Source organism: Bos grunniens, chromosome 2 (assembly GCF_055505025.1).
Source record: "Bos grunniens cultivar Pamir isolate PY7600 chromosome 2, Bosgru_T2T1.0, whole genome shotgun sequence".
NCBI classification, from domain to species: Eukaryota; Metazoa; Chordata; class Mammalia; order Artiodactyla; family Bovidae; genus Bos; species Bos grunniens.
In genome coordinates this window covers 26,888,879-26,906,261 of record NC_141166.1, presented here as the reverse complement: position 1 = coordinate 26,906,261, position 17,383 = coordinate 26,888,879, and the positions used below count along the sequence as shown (strand labels likewise).

Sequence of the window (17,383 nt, the reverse complement as noted above, 5' to 3'; positions counted from 1 at the left end):
TGCTGGCCAAGGCAGGAGCTGCAGGAGACACAGGTTTGATCCCTGGGTCAGGAAGATCCTTTGGAGGTGAAAATGGCAATCCACTCAAGTATTCTTGCCTGGAAAATTCCACGGACAGAGGAGCCTGGTAGGCTACAGTTCATGAGGTCACAAAGAGTTGGACATAACTGAGCTTGCAAACAAGGAATGACTAGCTTTGCATTTTAAAGGGGGGGATAATGGGGGAATTGATGCTTATTTGGATTTCTTTTATAGATGACCTCATAAACTGCTCTTGATTAGAAAATGGTATTAGTAATAGATCAGGGTAAAAAAAAAAAAAATCTGACGGTACAGTCTAAGTATTCTCCACTGATCTAGATATGAGATCCATTAAACTCATTACATGCCAGACATGGTGAAAGGAATGTTTACAAGCATTTTTTCACTCACTTCTTGTAATCTTGTGCTGTAGCCTCCATGATAGGTATGAAAACTCAGATGAGGAGTTCATAAATTCCACAAAAGGGATTGGAAAGTAGGACTTTTGATTAAGGAAAATTTCTCCAGCAACTGGAGACCAGGTAGGATGGGGTGGTAAGGAGGGGAAGAGGCTTAAATCCTAAATGAAACCCAAATATATCTCGACGGCCTTGAGATCAGTCTCTATCCATTGATGCATTGCCCAGGACAACATACATCTGATCTCATTAGTCTTGACAAAGAGTCTAAATCTTTATATTTGGTTTTCTTGAAAGAGCTGTGCGTGCTAAGTCGCTTCAGTCATGTCTGACTCTGTACAACCCTATGGACTGTAGCCCACCAGGCTTCTCTGTCCATGGGGATTCTCCAGGCAAGAATACTAGAGTGGGTTGCCCTGACCTCTTCCAGGACATCTTCCCAACCCAGGGATCGAACTTGCATCTCTTACATCTCCTGCACTGGCAGGAGAGTTGTTGACCACTAACACCAGCTGGAAGCCCGAAAGAGCTGTATATGAGCTTAAATAGCACATGACATAGTGAAACATCCTAAAATTCCTAAGGACACATCCATCTGCTAAGAGACTCCACAGTAGCTGCTCTGACACAGAAGGTTCTTTTTGCATGTGTTTATCTGTCTATGTCAGTTTCTCTATGTGTGCATTTCTTTGTGTCTGTATGACTTTCTTCCTTTCTCTGATTCCACCATCATGCCACTCGCCCCTCCTGTTTCCCCACCCAGCCATTCCATTCATGTAATCCACTCCAGCTCATGACCCCCGGCTTCCTGCAGAGCCCCCAGGGAAGTCTTATGAACGCTATTAATCTCGTGGAGAAAAGGCCCTGGAATTTTAGTGAATCAAACTCTCCATCTCATTATATAGGTTAATAAGCTCCTAGAGCATGTTCAGATCCTATGAAATATTAACGACCTGACACAGAAGTTGTAGGCTGAGGATATCTGATGCTTCGAGCAGTAGGAGCCTTTGCCAATTGAATCCATCAGAAATTAAAGCAAAGCATTTTTAAATGTATAATAAAAATCAGTGGGAAAATATTTGATTACTAAATGTCTGATATAGGAAGCAAGTTGTGGACAGAACATGCATTGCCACTTAAAAAAAAAAGATAGATGTCTAAATATACACGTAAGCTTCTTCCTAGGGAATAAATGGCGTGTGTTGGTTATACAGAACAAAACAGAAAGTCAAACTGGAAGTCAAGTAGTAAGTTGTAAGGTTAACGTTTAGTGACAGCCGGTCTTTGCAGTGTCTGATAGGCAGTAGGTAATATAAATAGCAATTACCTTCCAGTTCAGATTTTGGTAGAAATCAGGTATCTTTTTGAGAGTGCAGCTCTAAAGCAAGGCTCCCACAGAAGCTTTCAAACAATAGAGAGGTTTGAACACAAAACCAAAGTTCTTTTGACACAGATTGTGACAGTATGGGTTCCTTGAATATCAAGGTAGATTTAGTGTTTATACCCCAGTGTCCGGCACCAACCTCTTAAGTTAAAAATAGCAACCCTGAGCACTGAAGAAATCAAAGAGTGTCTCTCTTTTCTTTTTTTTTTTTTTTAAATTTTATTTTATTTTTAAACTTTACATAATTGTATTAGTTTTGCCAAACATCAAAATGAACCCACCACAGGTATACATGTGTTCCCCATCCTGAACCCTCCTCCCTCCTCCCTCCCCATACCATCCCTCTGGGTCGTCCCAGTGCACTAGCCCCAAGCATCCAGTATCGTGCATCGAACCTGGACTGGCAACTCGTTTCTTACATGATATTTTACATGTTACAATGTCATTCTCCCAAATCTTCCCACCCTCTCCCTCTCCCACAGAGTCCATAAGACTGTTCTATACATCAGTGTCTCTTTTGCTGTCTCATACACAGGGTTATTGTTACCATCTTTCTAAATTCCATACATATGCGTTAGAATACTGTATTTATGTTTTTCCTTCTGGCTTACTTCACTCTGTATAATAGGCTCCAGTTTCATCCACCTCATTAGAACTGATTCAAATGTATTCTTTTTAATGGCTGAGTAATACTCCATTGTGTATATGTACCACAGCTTTCTTATCCATTCATCTGCTGATGGACATCTAGGTTGCTTCCATGTCTTGGCTATTATAAACAGTGCTGCGATGAACATTGGGGTACACGTGTCTCTTTCCCTTCTGGTTTCCCCAGTGTGTATGCCCAGCAGTGGGATTGCTGGATCATAAGGCAGTTCTATTTCCAGTTTTTTAAGGAATCTCCACACTGTTCTCCATAGTGGCTGTACTAGTTTGCATTCCCACCAACAGTGTAAGAGGGTTCCCTTTTCTCCACACCCTCTCCAGCATTTATTATTTGTAGACTTTTGGATCGCAGCCATTCTGACTGGTGTGAAATGGTACCTCATAGTGGTTTTGATTTGCATTTCTCTGATAATGAGTGATGTTGAGCATCTTTTCATGTGTTTGTTAGCCATCTGTATGTCTTTTTTGGAGAAATGTCTATTTAGTTCTTTGGCCCATTTTTTGATTGGGTCGTTTATTTTTCTGGAGTTGAGCTGTAGGAGTTGCTTGTATATTTTTGAGATTAGTTGTTTGTCGGTTGCTTCATTTGCTATTATTTTCTCCCATTCTGAAGGCTGTCTTTTCACCTTGCTAATAGTTTCCTTTGATGTGCAGAAGCTTTTAAGGTTAATTAGGTCCCATTTGTTTATTTTTGCTTTTATTTCCAATATTCTGGGAGGTGGGTCATAGAGGATCCTGCTGTGATGTATGTCGGAGAGTGTTTTGCCTATGTTCTCCTCTAGGAGTTTTATAGTTTCTGGTCTTACATTTAGATCTTTAATCCATTTTGAGTTTATTTTTGTGTATGGTGTTAGAAAGTGGTCCAGTTTCATTCTTTTACAAGTGGTTGACCAGATTTCCCAGCACCACTTGTTAAAGAGATTGTCTTTAATCCATTGTATATTCTTGCCTCCTTTGTCGAAGATAAGGTGTCCATATGTGCGTGGATTTATCTCTGGGCTTTCTATTTTATTCCATTGATCAATATTTCTGTCTTTGTGCCAGTACCATACTGTCTTGATAACTGTGGCTTTGTAGTAGAGCCTGAAGTCAGGTAGGTTGATTCCTCCAGTTCCATTCTTCTTTCTCAAGATCGCTTTGGCTATTCGAGGTTTTTTGTATTTCCATACAAATTGTGAAATTATTTGTTCTAGCTCTGTGAAGAATACTGTTGGTAGCTTGATAGGGATTGCGTTGAATCTATAAATTGCTTTGGGTAGTATACTCATTTTCACTATATTGATTCTTCCAATCCATGAACATGGTATATTTCTCCATCTATTAGTGTCCTCTTTGATTTCTTTCACCAGTGTTTTATAGTTTTCTATATATAGGTCTTTAGTTTCTTTAGGTAGATATATTCCTAAGTATTTTATTCTTTCTGTTGCAATGGTGAATGGAATTGTTTCCTTAATTTCTCTTTCTGTTTTCTCATTATTAGTGTATAGGAATGCAAGGGATTTCTGTGTGTTGATTTTATATCCTGCAACTTTACTGTAGTCATTGATTATTTCTAGTAATTTTCTGGTGGACTCTTTAGGGTTTTCTATGTAGAGGATCATGTCATCTGCAAATAGTGAGAGTTTTACTTCTTCTTTTCCAATTTGGATTCCTTTTATTTCTTTTTCTGCTCTGATTGCTGTGGCCAAAACTTCCAAAACTATGTTGAATAGTAATGGTGAAAGTGGGCACCCTTGTCTTGTTCCTGACTTTAGAGGAAATGCTTTCAATTTTTCACCATTGAGGATAATGTTTGCAGTGGGTTTGTCATATATAGCTTTTATTATGTTGAGGTATGTTCCTTCTATTCCTGCTTTCTGGAGAGTTTTTATCATAAATGGATGTTGAATTTTGTCAAAGGCTTTCTCTGCATCTATTGAGATAATCATATGGTTTTTATTTTTCAATTTGTTAATGTGGTGTATTACATTGATTGATTTGCGGATATTGAAGAATCCTTGCATCCCTGGGATAAAGCCCACTTGATCATGGTGTATGATCTTTTTAATGTGTTGTTGGATTCTGATTGCTAGAATTTTGTTAAGGATTTTTGCATCTATGTTCATCAGTGATATTGGCCTGTAGTTGAAAGAGACCATAGCAAAAATCAACAAAACCAAAAGCTGGTTCTTTGAAAGGATAAATAAAATTGACAAACCATTAGCCAGACTCATCAAGAAACAAAGGGAGAAAAATCAAATCAATAAAATTAGAAACGAAAATGGAGAGATCACAACAGACAACACAGAAATACAAAGGATCATAAGAGACTACTATCAACAATTATATGCCAATAAAATGGACAACGTGGAAGAAATGGACAAATTCTTAGAAAAGTACAACTTTCCAAAACTGGACCAGGAAGAAATAGAAAATCTTAACAGACCCATCACAAGCATGGAAATTGAAACTGTAATCAAAAATCTTCCAGCAAACAAAAGCCCCGGTCCAGACGGCTTCACAGCTGAATTCTACCAAAAATTTAGAGAAGAGCTAACACCTATCCTGCTCAAACTCTTCCAGAAAATTGCAGAGGAAGGTAAACTTCCAAACTCATTCTATGAGGCCACCATCACCCTAATACCAAAACCTGACAAAGATCCCACAAAAAAAAAGAAAACTACAGGCCAATATCACTGTCTCTCTTTTCTTAAGGGGCTTTTCTTTTCTTCTTTTTTAATTCTTCTTTTTAACTCGATTGCTGCAGTATTGCCATCTGAGGAGGGATACCTTGACTGGTCCAAGTAGCATAAGACAGAAGCTGAAGCTTTCTGGCAAATTCAAAACTATGCAATCTATTTACCAGTGTACCATCACTTTGCCCAGATAAGCCCTCCACAGCCAGGTATCCTTCCGACTTATAGATTCCTGAAAGAATTCCCCAAAGGACTTTCCTGGCCAAGGTTTTTCAGAGTCAAGGTCAAAAGTCACCGGTTTCCTGCCATTTACATAGCCTCTCTGTCAAGTCAAAATTCTTACTTTTGGGGGAATAATTTGAAGACTTTCATGACTATGCAGGCTCCCTGTACATTTGAGAAGATCCAAGATTGTTAGATATTAACAATATCTTTCTTCTTATGCAGATTTTAGAAAATGACTGAGTTCCAGAATAAAAAGTTTCAAGAAAAGATGACAATAAATTACAGTACCTCAAGCAGATTATTAAGCCATCAGCTTAATAATCCTGGGGCTCTAGATCCCCAGGTCAGGGAAAAATAGTCATGACACTCTAAACTCCTAATGGCAGGGTCCATAGTTCATAGGCTGACTCCATGATCTATGTTTGCAGGTAGGGAGAGCCATGTAACACAGCACTAGGCAATGAAATACAGGTGGAAGTATCATGGGCAATGCTAGAAGGTCTGAAAGATTCTTCTTTCTTAATAAAAGACAGTATAACTTGCATCTGCCTTTTGTCCCTGTCATGAATACAGATTCTGTGCCTGGAGACACAGCAACCATTTAGAGACCATGAGGGAAGTTTCAAAACAATGGTAGATATGCCACCTCTGACATCATAGAACCAACACCAGCAGCTATCTCCTTCCAGGTACTTTATTAGGTAATAAGCGAAAGATGCTGTTTTCATTAAAAGAAAAAAAGTCATAACTATATGCGGTGATGGTTGTTAACTTACTCTGGTAATCATTTAGAAATATGTATGTCCCATCATTTTATTGTACACCTAAAACTAATACAGTGTTATATGTCAGTTATATCTCAATAATATATAAAAGATACATATATATTTTTCTAAGAAAAAGCAAGAAAATAATCCCTATTTATCTGATCTACTCTGTGATGGTTTTCTACTTCTTGATCCAAACTCATTCCTAGAATGGATACAGTGCTCTGCCTAATACTTAGCAAGATGCATTACAAGCAGCAACTTGGAGTGAAAACACAGGAAACTAGCTTAATAACAATCATTCTAAAGCATCCTACCTCCACATCAGTTCGCTTCCTGAACTTTAGAACCTCGTACCACACTACCTGGGATTCCCAGGTGGCACAGTGTTTAAGAATCTGCCTGCTGATGCAGGAGCCGCAGAAGACTCATGTTCAACCCCCGGTCAGGAAGATCCCCCAGAGAGGGAAATGACAACCCATTCCAGTATTCTTTCCTGGGAAACCCCCTGAATAAGAGGATCCTGGCAGGCTACAGTCCACAGAGTGGCAAAGAGTCAGACGTGACTAAGCACGTATGCACCAGGTAACCAGGTAACGCCACACTACCTACAGGGTATCACTCAGCACATCAAACTCTTTTTGCACCAAACAGAATCCTTTTTGTCCTTAAATCTGCCCCTTTGGGTTTCTAGTTTCAATTAATGGCGCCATAGTCCCCCAACTGTTGTACCACACTCAACTGTGCTCACCACACTCAGTTGGGCTTAAGCAGAGCTTTAAGGTCTTCATCAGAGACCAATAACCCTTCCAGAGTATTTTCTTTTTAAATCTGGAGACCAGTCACACAATAAGCTGAGAAAAAATCTAGTGACTTGTGTGACTTGTGGTTCTCTCATATCCCAGACTCAAGCATCGAAAAGAAGAAAGGAAGAAGGAAGCATCCACCCCATGCTGTCTGGCTCACCCTGGTACCACCGCCCCCTTGGCTTCAGTAAGAGGAATCCTGGAGACGGCAGGGAAGATGGGAGAAAATTATTTCTCAACAAGGAGCCATGTGGGGACCCAAATATTAAATATATGTTGTTGTGCTTTGTTTTATTCCAAAGTACACAGCTTAATTCTATGCACAAAGGACATTCACATAAGTCCCTCCCTAATTAGGACTCATCATTTGGAAGTGGTTGAGACCCAGTTCCTACCAGCTATTGCAAATAAGGAAAATGCTTTGGTTCACCTAAACGATTCATGACAAAGGTGGGAGCAGAGCCGGCCCTAGGGCTGGCTGGAACCAGGCATCAACATACACAGAACAGGCTCTCCAGGCCCCTTCATTCTCTCAGGGCAGCAAGACTGCTTCACACCACAACTCTGGGCCACCAACTTCTCAACTCAAGCCCGGAGAGGGAAGGGAGGCTCTCACCCCACCGCAGTTCAATCAAATCCCAAGAAAAAGGCAGTAGGAGTTTTCTGGGGTCTTTGAGGGCAATCTCTGTGCTCATAAAGAACTCTTTGCAACTACTTGGTTTCTAAGATATTCAATACACTGAAGGAATGAAGTATTTTTTCTTTAATCTTTTAAGTTCAAACTATACATCTTATTATTCTATCTATAAGTCTAATAAATTTTTAAGGGGTACTTTACAGTTTTGGCAGTTAAGTTCCTTTAAACGGTCTAAACCGCATTTAAGAATGTGATAGATACGATTTTCTTTTTAAGTACTTCAAATGCTCGGCTAACAAGCAAAACTTTCCCAAGGACCTAAGCAGTTCTTATAAATCTAATAAATTAAAGTTTTAAATATCATGACCCTAAAGTTCTCTTAAATCTTCCAATACTGTTTACAAACTCAGCCAACTTCTCTTGGCAATTCCAACTTTAAAGCGTTAGTCCGAAGTCAACCACTTAATTAGAAATTTAAACTAGAATCACATGGCTAATTACAAGGGTGAATAGGCCAGAATCTCTTAAACATTAAAAACACTTCACAGATATTGAAGTTCTATTAGCAGACATATTGGGATTGTCTTAAATTCAACACAGAAATGTCAAAAGTGTGGATTTTACTTACTTCATCTTCTCTGTAGGTAATTCTGAAAATGTCCAAGGTTGAGAACCACTTACCCGATAAGGAAGCAGTTTTATAATTCCTGGCAAGTCAGAGTTACCTTCTCACTGGTTGGTCTTTCTCATTAATGAGAGGTTTAAGTCCATAATGAGTTTAGAAGCTAGAAACTACGAGTCCTTGCTTTCCTTTCTCAAAGTCAGTGATCCAGGGATGGTAAACCCAGGCCCCACAGATGGGATCCATTTGGCTAACAGAGACTCCTGAGGAGAGCTAAATTCTTACTTAATTCATTTGTAAATTTCTTCACCTGTTTTCACCAGATTTGAATCCAGGGATTCAGTAATCTCTCACCTAGACTGCTTCATCCCTTGAATGGATTCAGCTAATCTATGTAGGATTTAATTTCTGTCATGCCTGCTGATGGACTACAGCTGGGAAGGCCATTTAACAACAGGAAGAAGGAGAGTTTTGGCTGATTTGGTCCCATGCTCATCCACTGAGCTTCTTTTACTTTCATGGCTGCAATCACCATCTGCAGTGATTTGGGAGCCCAGAAAAATAAAGTCAGCCACTGTTTCCTCATCTATTTGCCATGAAATGATGGGACCGGATGCCATGATCTTAGTTTTCTGAATGTTGATCTTTAAGCCAACTTTTTCACTCTCCTCTTTCACTTTCATCAAGAGGCTCTTTAATTCTTCTTCATTTTCTGTCATAAGGCTGGTGTCATCTGCATATCTGAGGTTACTGATATATCTCCTGGCAATCTTGAGTCCAGCTTGTGCTTCCTCCAGCCCAGCGTTTCTCATGATATACTCTGCATATAAGTTAAATAAGCAGGGTGACAATATACAGCCTTGACATACTTTTCCTATTTGGAACCAGTCTGTTGTTCCTTGTCCAGTTCTAACTGTTGCTTTCTGACCTGCATACAGATTTCTCAGGTGGCAGGTCAGTGGTCTGGTATTCCCATCTCTTTCAGAATTTTCCACAGTTTATTGTGATCCACACAGTCAAAGGCTTTGGCATAGTCAATAAAGCAGAAAGAGATGTTTTTCTGGAACTCTCTTGCTTTTTCGATGATCCAGCAGATGCTGGCAATTTGATCTCTGGTTCCTCTGCCTTTTCTAAAACCAGCTTGAACATCAGGAAGTTCATGGTTCACGTATTGCTGAAGCCTGGCTTGGAGAATTTTGAGCATTACTTTACTAGCGTGTGAGATGAGTGCAATTGTGTGGTAGTTTGAGCATTCTTTGGCATTGCCTTTCTTTGGGATTGGAATGAAAACTGACCTTTTCCAGTCCTGTGGCCACTGCTGAGTTTTCCACATATCCTGGCATATTGAGTACAGCACTTTCACAGCATCATCTTTCAGGATTTGGAATAGCTCAACTGGAATTCCATCACCTCCACTAGCTTTGTTCGTAGTGATGCTTCCTAAGGCCCACTTGCCTTCACATTCCAGGATGTCTGGCTCTAGGTGAGTGATCACACCATCATGATTATCTGGGTCATGAAGATCTTTTTTGTACAGTTCTTCTGTGTATTCTTGCCACCTCTTCTTAATACCTTCTGCTTCTGTTAGGTCCATACCATTTCTGTCCTTTATTGAGCCCATCTTTGCATGAAATGTTCCCTTCGTATCTCTAATTTTCTTGAAGAGATCTCTAGTCTTTCCCTTTCTATTGTTATGCTCTATTTCTTTGCATTGATCACTGAAGAAGTCTTTCTTATCTCTCCTTGCTATTCTTTGGAACTCTGCATTCAATTGGGTATATCTTTCCTTTTCCCCATTGCTTTTCACTTCCCTTCTTTTCACAGCTATTTGTAAGGCCTCCTCAGACAGCCAGTTTGCTTTTTTGCATTTCTTTTCCATGGGGATGGTCTTGATCCCTGTCTTCTGTACAATGTCATGAACCTCCGTCCATAGTTCATCAGGCAATCTGTCTATCAGATCTAGTCCCTTAAATCTATTTCTCACTTCTACTGTATAGTCATAAAGGATTTGATTTAGGTCATACCTGAATGGTCTAGTGGTTTTCTCCACTTTCTTCAGTTTCAGTCTGAATTTGGCAATAAGAGGTTCATGATCTGAGCCACAGTCAGCTCCCGGTCTTGTTTTTGCTGACTGTATAGAGCTCTCCATCTTTGGCTGCAAAGAATATAATCAATCTGATTTCGGTGTTGACCATCTGGTGATGTCCATGTGTAGTCTTCTCTTGTGTTGTTGGAAGAGGGTGTTTGCTATGACCAGTGTGTTCTCGGCAGAACTCGATTAGCCTTTGCCCTGCTTCATTCTGTACTCCAAGGCCAAATTTGCCTGTTAATTAAAAGACAGTTACTCCTTGGAAGGAAAATTATGACCGACCTAGACAGTATATTAAAAAGCAGAGACATTACTTTGCCAACAAAAGTCCATCTAGTTAAGGCTTTTCCAGTAGTCATGTATGGATGTGAGAGTTGGACTAGAAAGCTGAGCACAGAAGAACTGATGCTCTTGAACTGTGGTGTTGGAGAAGACTCTTGAGAGTCCCTTGGACTACAAGGAGATCCAACCAGTACATCCTAAAGGAGATCAGTCCTGGGTGTTCATGGAAGGACTGATGTTGAAGCTGAAACTCCAATACTTTGGCCACCTGATGCGAAAAGCTGATTCATTGGAAAAGACCCTGATGCTGGGAAAGATTGAGGGCAGGAGGAGAAGGGGACGACAGAGGAGGAGATGGTTGGAAGGCATCACCGACACAATGGACGTGAGTTTGGGTGGACTCCAGGAGTTGGTGATGGACAGGGAGGCCTGGCATGCTGCGGTTCATGGGGTCACAAAGAGTTGGACACGACTGAGCGATTGAACTGAACTGAACTGAACATCCACTGAGCCAAGTGCGCTGAACATCTTTTTAAGCAGAGAGGGTAGGGAAAGAGGAGAGAGTAGTGAAATCACTGCTTATGGAACCCCAAGCAGCTCCTGCAATGGTTCCCCCTCCACCTACCCTACTCACCCGTTCCCCAAAGTATCTTCCACTCTGCAAGAAGTGTTAATTTTCTCAGAATCAGACCTAGATTGCCTGCTCCTCTCTGAAATCCTCTCATTGACCTTGATCATCAACGCTTGTGGATTTCGACCAAGAGCCATCAGTGGCACCCAAGGCCTCCATTGACATGGCTGCTGGGTCCCTTTACAGCCTCATCTCTTGCCATGTTTCCTGCCATTTCTTATCTTTTAATCCTTCTGATAGATACAAATTATTATATTACCTATAATTTACTAATTTGGGCTTCCCTGGTGGCTCAGTACTAAAGAATCTGCCTGCCAATGCAGGAGACATTCCCAGACTGGTAAAATTCCCTAGAGAAGGAAATGGCAACCCACCCCAGTATTCTTGCCTGGGAAATCTCACAGACAGGGGAGTCTGGCAGGCTACAGTCCATGGACTTGCAAAGAGTTGGACACAACTTAGCGACTAAACAATAACAACAATTTACTGATTTATAAGGCTCTACAAAGGCTATGAGCTTTTATGCCTTTCTTCTTCATATACTCCAGTCCCTCCACCTACAAACCCAGCTCTTCCTGCCAAGTTTGCTATTAAACTTCCATTCACACTCCAGGACTCATTCCCTTGACACCTCTCTGGGTCTTCAGGGGCCCACAGCATTTCCATGCTCCATTATAACACTCATCACAATACTGGCAATTATTCGTCAGCATATCAACTTGCTAATTAGACCACCCATTCTTTAAACACAGGAATATATCTTATTTTTCTTTGTATCACTAGCAACTTCCACAATATCTTATATATAGGTGATCACAATCGAGAGACCTCCATTGTGAAGCCTCTGGAACTAATTTAATTGTGAAATGTGAGAAAAATAATACATGTTATCAGTTCAGTTCAGCCGCACAGTTGTGTCTGACTTTTTGTGACCCCATGGACTGCAGCACACCAGGCTTCCCTGTCCCTTACTATCTCCCAAAGTTTGCTCAAACTCATATCCATTGAGTTGGCGATGCCATGGATCCAACCATTCTCATCCTCTGTCACCCCCTTCTCCTCCTGCCCTCCATCTTTCTCAGCATCAGGTCTTTTCCAGTGAGTCATCTCTTTGCATCAGGTGGCCAAAGTATTGAGGTTTCAGCTTCAGCATCAGTTCTTCCAATGAATATTCAGGGTTGATTCCTTTACAATTGACTGGCTTGATCTCCTTGCAGAGTAAGAGATTCTCAAGAGTCTTCTCCAGCACCACAGTTCGAAAGCATCAATTCTGCATTGCTCAGCCTTCTTTATCGTCCATGTTTTACTGCACAACCAAAGCTCATGACTCCCTGTATGTGTGCTTGCAAGACAGAAGAAGAGAATTTAGGAACTATAGTTAAATCAATGAATGACCACAGAACCAACAGAAATCCATCAAGGACTTAAGAATTAAAATCCTTAAAGGCACAAGCAAGTTGGGGCATGAAATATTCAATGCCTTTAAATTTTTTTATATAATTTTTTATTTAGATAGGTGGTGCAGCAAACTGACAAAACATTTATTCTGTTAAAAAAATACGCTTAGGAGAAAAATTATACTCGAGTTCCAAATGATGTATCATTTTTAATATAACTTTTATTGAACTATTATTCACTTGAACTATTGAACTATAATTTCAATAGTTGAACTATTATTCACTGCCTTCATTTGTTTTCACTGAAAGTTGTTGTTTATAAGTTTTCCACAAATGTAAGGCAAATACGGTTTAGCATGGCTAGTAAAATGAATGAACAGAGGTCAGATGTTACATAGTCAGGCCACCCAAGATGACTTTTTTCATGCTCACTGTACATCCCCTGCTTGACCAGGACCTGCTTCTCCTACACCCTGCTCACATGATTGACTTTCCTACATACTGGGCTCTAGCTAGTGATTCTTCTAATCCAAGGGGAGGTGAGGGCCATGCCCCTCTGCTGGTTTCCCTGGTTACTGATGAGCCAACCTGAGGTCAATTCCCCCTATAACTGGTAATTTCCCCTTTCCCTCCCGTCCCCTCACCAGCAAAGACTCTCAGCATGTCCTGTCCCTCATCCACTGCACATGGTGGGGAGTTACTCCAGGAACGCTCTTCAAATGTGTAAGATTCCCCATGCATTAAACCTTGATGTCTCTGTTGCTGACTCTGGGCTCTTTCTTCAGGTTTAAAGCTGGGCAAGTACAGGCCTTTTAAATCCCATCTAAACAATAAAATTGTTGCTGTTTAGTCACTAAGTCGTGTCTGACTCTTGCGACCTCATGGTCTGTAGCCTCCTAGGCTCCTCTGTCCATGGGATTTTCCAGGCAAGAATACTGGAGTCAGTTGCCATATCATCCTCCAGGGGATCTTCCTGACCCAGGGATCAAACCCGCATCCCTCCTACATTGGCAGGCAGATTCTTTATCACTAAGCCACTTGGGAAGCCAAATAATATTAATAGCAAATACTTAAATGGTGCTTACTACGGGCCAGGTACTATTCATCATATATTAATTAACTTATTCCTAACCAAAATCCCAGAAGATAGGTACTACTAATTTTCCTCCTTTTAAGGAGTGAGAATCTAAGGTAGAGAAAGGTTATGTAATTTGCTTGTGCCTCTAAATAGACGAAGCTTACCAGTTTTAACACTTGGTGCTCTGTCATGAGATGGAACCAAGTAAAAACAAGCCAGGAAATGAAGACAAAAATAGAAAGAATGGATGGGGGAATCCAGGAAAAGAAGCTTCTAAGGAATAAGACCCTTTCACGATGGTATTTATTAATATTGCTTGCTGTCTGTGGTCTTATTTGGATGAACATGGTCAGTTTGGTGAGAGTACTCACACAGGCGCTAATGAGGGAGGACCAGATCTTCCTTAATATTTGACCAGACCCATTCACAGCAGCCCAAGTAGGATAGCTGTCTTCTAGAGGGTTTGCCAAAAGCATCATTAGCAATCCCAACCACTCCCTCCTGAACAGGAGGATTTATATTAGCTTTAACTGAATCAACTTGTTTTAGCTGGGATATGTTACACCAGCAGAGACCAGCTTCCAGCCCATGGTCCCCTTGGCGAAGCATCACTATCTCTCCAAACACTTATCTTGTCATACCATTGCTGCACTGTCACTAAGAGTCCTGCATCTCGCCAGGGTCAGAATAAGAGGGAATGTCAGAGCATGAATGGATCCCTGGTTTCTGACTCTAGCAACTTCTGTCTGTTTCTTTGTTTGAGTCAGTTTTGTAGTTTCTCCAGAGCTGAAAGACTGTCACTCAAACTGATCACTCTTTCTGTGGTCAGTCCAAGCTTGTGACACAATTGTTAGCAAGCAAGACAGGAACAGTAAAGTCGCTCTTGGCTCGGCTTCTGGCGTCAGGACTCTTTGGGATGGGTCCCTACGCTTGCGACATCAGTTGGCACCAGGAACTGAAACGTGAGGCAGGGAATTAAGATTTTAGAAAATGAAGAGAGAGCTTGGGGAACAATGCCTTCCTGTTTTAATCATGTGCTGGCCCGTAGCCCTGTTGTCTCTTTAGTTTGAGAAATAAGTCTATTTCCCTGGTTACAAATGCAGGGTGGATATGCCTTTATGGGTTGTTAGGATGAAGAATGCTGTGTGTGTGTGTGTGCGTGTGTGTGCTGTTGTTGGTTTGAAGGAGGCTGTACAGATTTCTGTAATTAATAAATGCCACGAACTGATAGCTGTACTATTTTAAGTTGTCTCCTTTCTTGCTCTTTGACATATTCCCTTATATTTCTTAATTATAGGTCCACTTTGAGAGTATATTACTTGTAAGACTTACTGAGTGATTTTGTGCAAATATCTTATTCTCTTGCCCTTGGTTACTTCACATATAAAATAATGGGTTTGTGGCAAATTGTCTTCATGATTTCTTCTAGCTTCACAGTTCTACAATTTGAGATAGTCAATAAATGCACGCTGATGTGTTAGAAATGTCTTCCATTTGCAAAACATTCACCATCCAAGGACTAATTTGTTTAGAAATAACCCTCTCCAGGGAAAGGAAGAAGTGTGTCACACTATTTGTGATTAGCTGTTTGCTGATGTTTCTCTGGCTAGATCCTAACACCAAATCAATTGGCTCTAAAGGTTGCTGATCAAGCATAAAGTAAGAAGATAACTCCTCTGTTAAAGGGCGCATATAGGTATCTTCCCAGGTGGCACAGTGGTAAAGAACCTGCCTGTCAATGTGGGAGACACAGGAGACACAGGTTCGATCCCTGGGTCAGGAAGATCCTGTGGGAAAGGAAATGGAAACCCACTCCAGTACTCTTGCCTGGAAAATTCCATGGAGAGAGGAGCCTGGTGGGCTACTGCCCATGAGGTTGCAAAGAGTCAGACATGACTGAGCACGCACTCACGCGCAGGGACAGAGAAGGGGCCGCCCCACTTTCCCCCATCTGTGCACGTTCATTTCTACTGGAGCCTCTAAGATATTCACTGGACAGTCTGACACTAGATGTCTCCCCTCTGGAATGGGTGAATGTTCTAGAACTGCATCCTCTCCTTTAGTTTTCTGATAAACTCAGATTCAAAGTTAACCCTCTGATCAATAAAGACCTTTAGCAAAAGCTACAATGACTTACAAAAATGGCACCACGGTGTGCTATCCTCCTTCTTGGCCATTGTGATGTGATTACTTTGCCTTAATAAAGAAGTGATTCTGATTCTGACCGAGTTGATTCCAGGGACAGAAACAAAGTGCACAACATTCTTCTGGAGCCTGAGCCTCTGCCTTCGCTAGTTTGGCTGCCTTCTCTCCTTTGGACTTCTGCTTTATACACTTCTCACAGCTCTGACATCTCTATTCAATATGTCTTGTCATTCTTGGCCAATAACATTGGCCTTATGCCAAGTCAACCATCCTCTCAAATCCTAGGTGTCCCATCTCATCATGTCTTCCTTTTATCGCTTAATAAAACGCAGTACTGTCCGACCGATTTTGTGTGTGTGTTTCTTTGTTCTGTCCTACAAATACAAACCTTTTCCAACATAAGAATGGACCATTTTCTCAACTATGATATTACTTCTTCTCACTTTCCTACAGCTAAGGAAGATTCTAAAAAGAGATTTTTTTTTTTTTTTAGTTGTGGGGCTCTTTATTCCCTTTGAATATATTCAGTCACTAAGAGAAGAATTCTTCTTTATAAACCCATCAATCTGCTTAAGAACCTCATCTTCCACTGGGACACCCTGTCTCTTATTAGGAGTATTTCAGTTTGCACTAAAAACCAGATGTTCAGCTTCTCACTCTGCTTCCTCCATTACCTTCTGAGCCAGGAACTCTGTACTGTTGAGTCCCTTTTGCCATATTACCCACTGGATTTTTAAGATTAGATTTGAACACATACATATGTATAAAATGTTAAATATGATATCATGTACAATGTTTTTTGATTTTTGTTTTTGTTGAATTTAGTGCAAGTTTTTTGTTCTTTTTCATTTTTCTCAGTCCCTCTCCATTCTACCCACTGTTATTCTCACAACATCTTTCCCTTCCACCCTGCTCCTGTATCTCACTGAAACCACATATACAGATCCTTTTCTATTTCTTCATGTTTATGTAGTTATACAAATACGAATATACATATATCAATATAGCAGAAGTTAAGGCTGTATTAGCCAAGGTCTCAGCAGAAAATAGATGGCAACTCTCAATTAAGATCATTCAAAGAGAACCTAATAATGGGATTACTCTAAAAAGTACAGAGTATCAGAAAACTGTATTGATAATTTACACTGATTGGAGCTATACCTTAGGGCCGTTAACATCCCTAAGACAAAGGAAGAGAGGGAGTAGTTTTCAGAAATTACAGGAAAGTCATAAAGAAAGGGCTGTCTTGAGAGAAGCTGTGATATTCAGAGATTCAGCCAGTCCTGACTTCTGCCTCCTGCCAGGAATTCTGATTGTCTGACAAGAAGTCATCAGTTTCAGAGAACCCCAATGGTCTGGTCCATAAAGATCAGCCTCTCAGGGTGCAGATCAGAGTAGAAAGGGTCAAGAGTTGATGTGAAGGTGAGGAATGGAGACTCCCACTTAGGATTGTCTTTGTTGCTGTTATTTATTTTCTAAAAATGAGACTATGTCATTCATACTTTGCTACATCCACTTTTCTCCACAACACTTAGCAGA

The 17,383-nt window shown here is 40.7% G+C and overlaps 1 long non-coding RNA gene across 2 annotated transcripts in view; it reads right to left on the bottom strand.

Annotated features, from left to right (window-relative positions):
- The window catches only part of LOC147377786 (uncharacterized), an 82,219-nt gene extending 73,112 nt beyond the window's left edge, over positions 1-9,107 (bottom strand). The window contains exon 1 of one of the 2 annotated variants that reach the window (XR_015151026.1): positions 8,282-9,107. This is a non-coding gene — a long non-coding RNA (uncharacterized LOC147377786). The remainder of the gene's footprint in view (positions 1-8,281) is intronic. The other variant, XR_015151018.1, reaches the window with a different exon arrangement.
- Between the last annotated feature and the right edge of the window lie 8,276 nt (positions 9,108-17,383).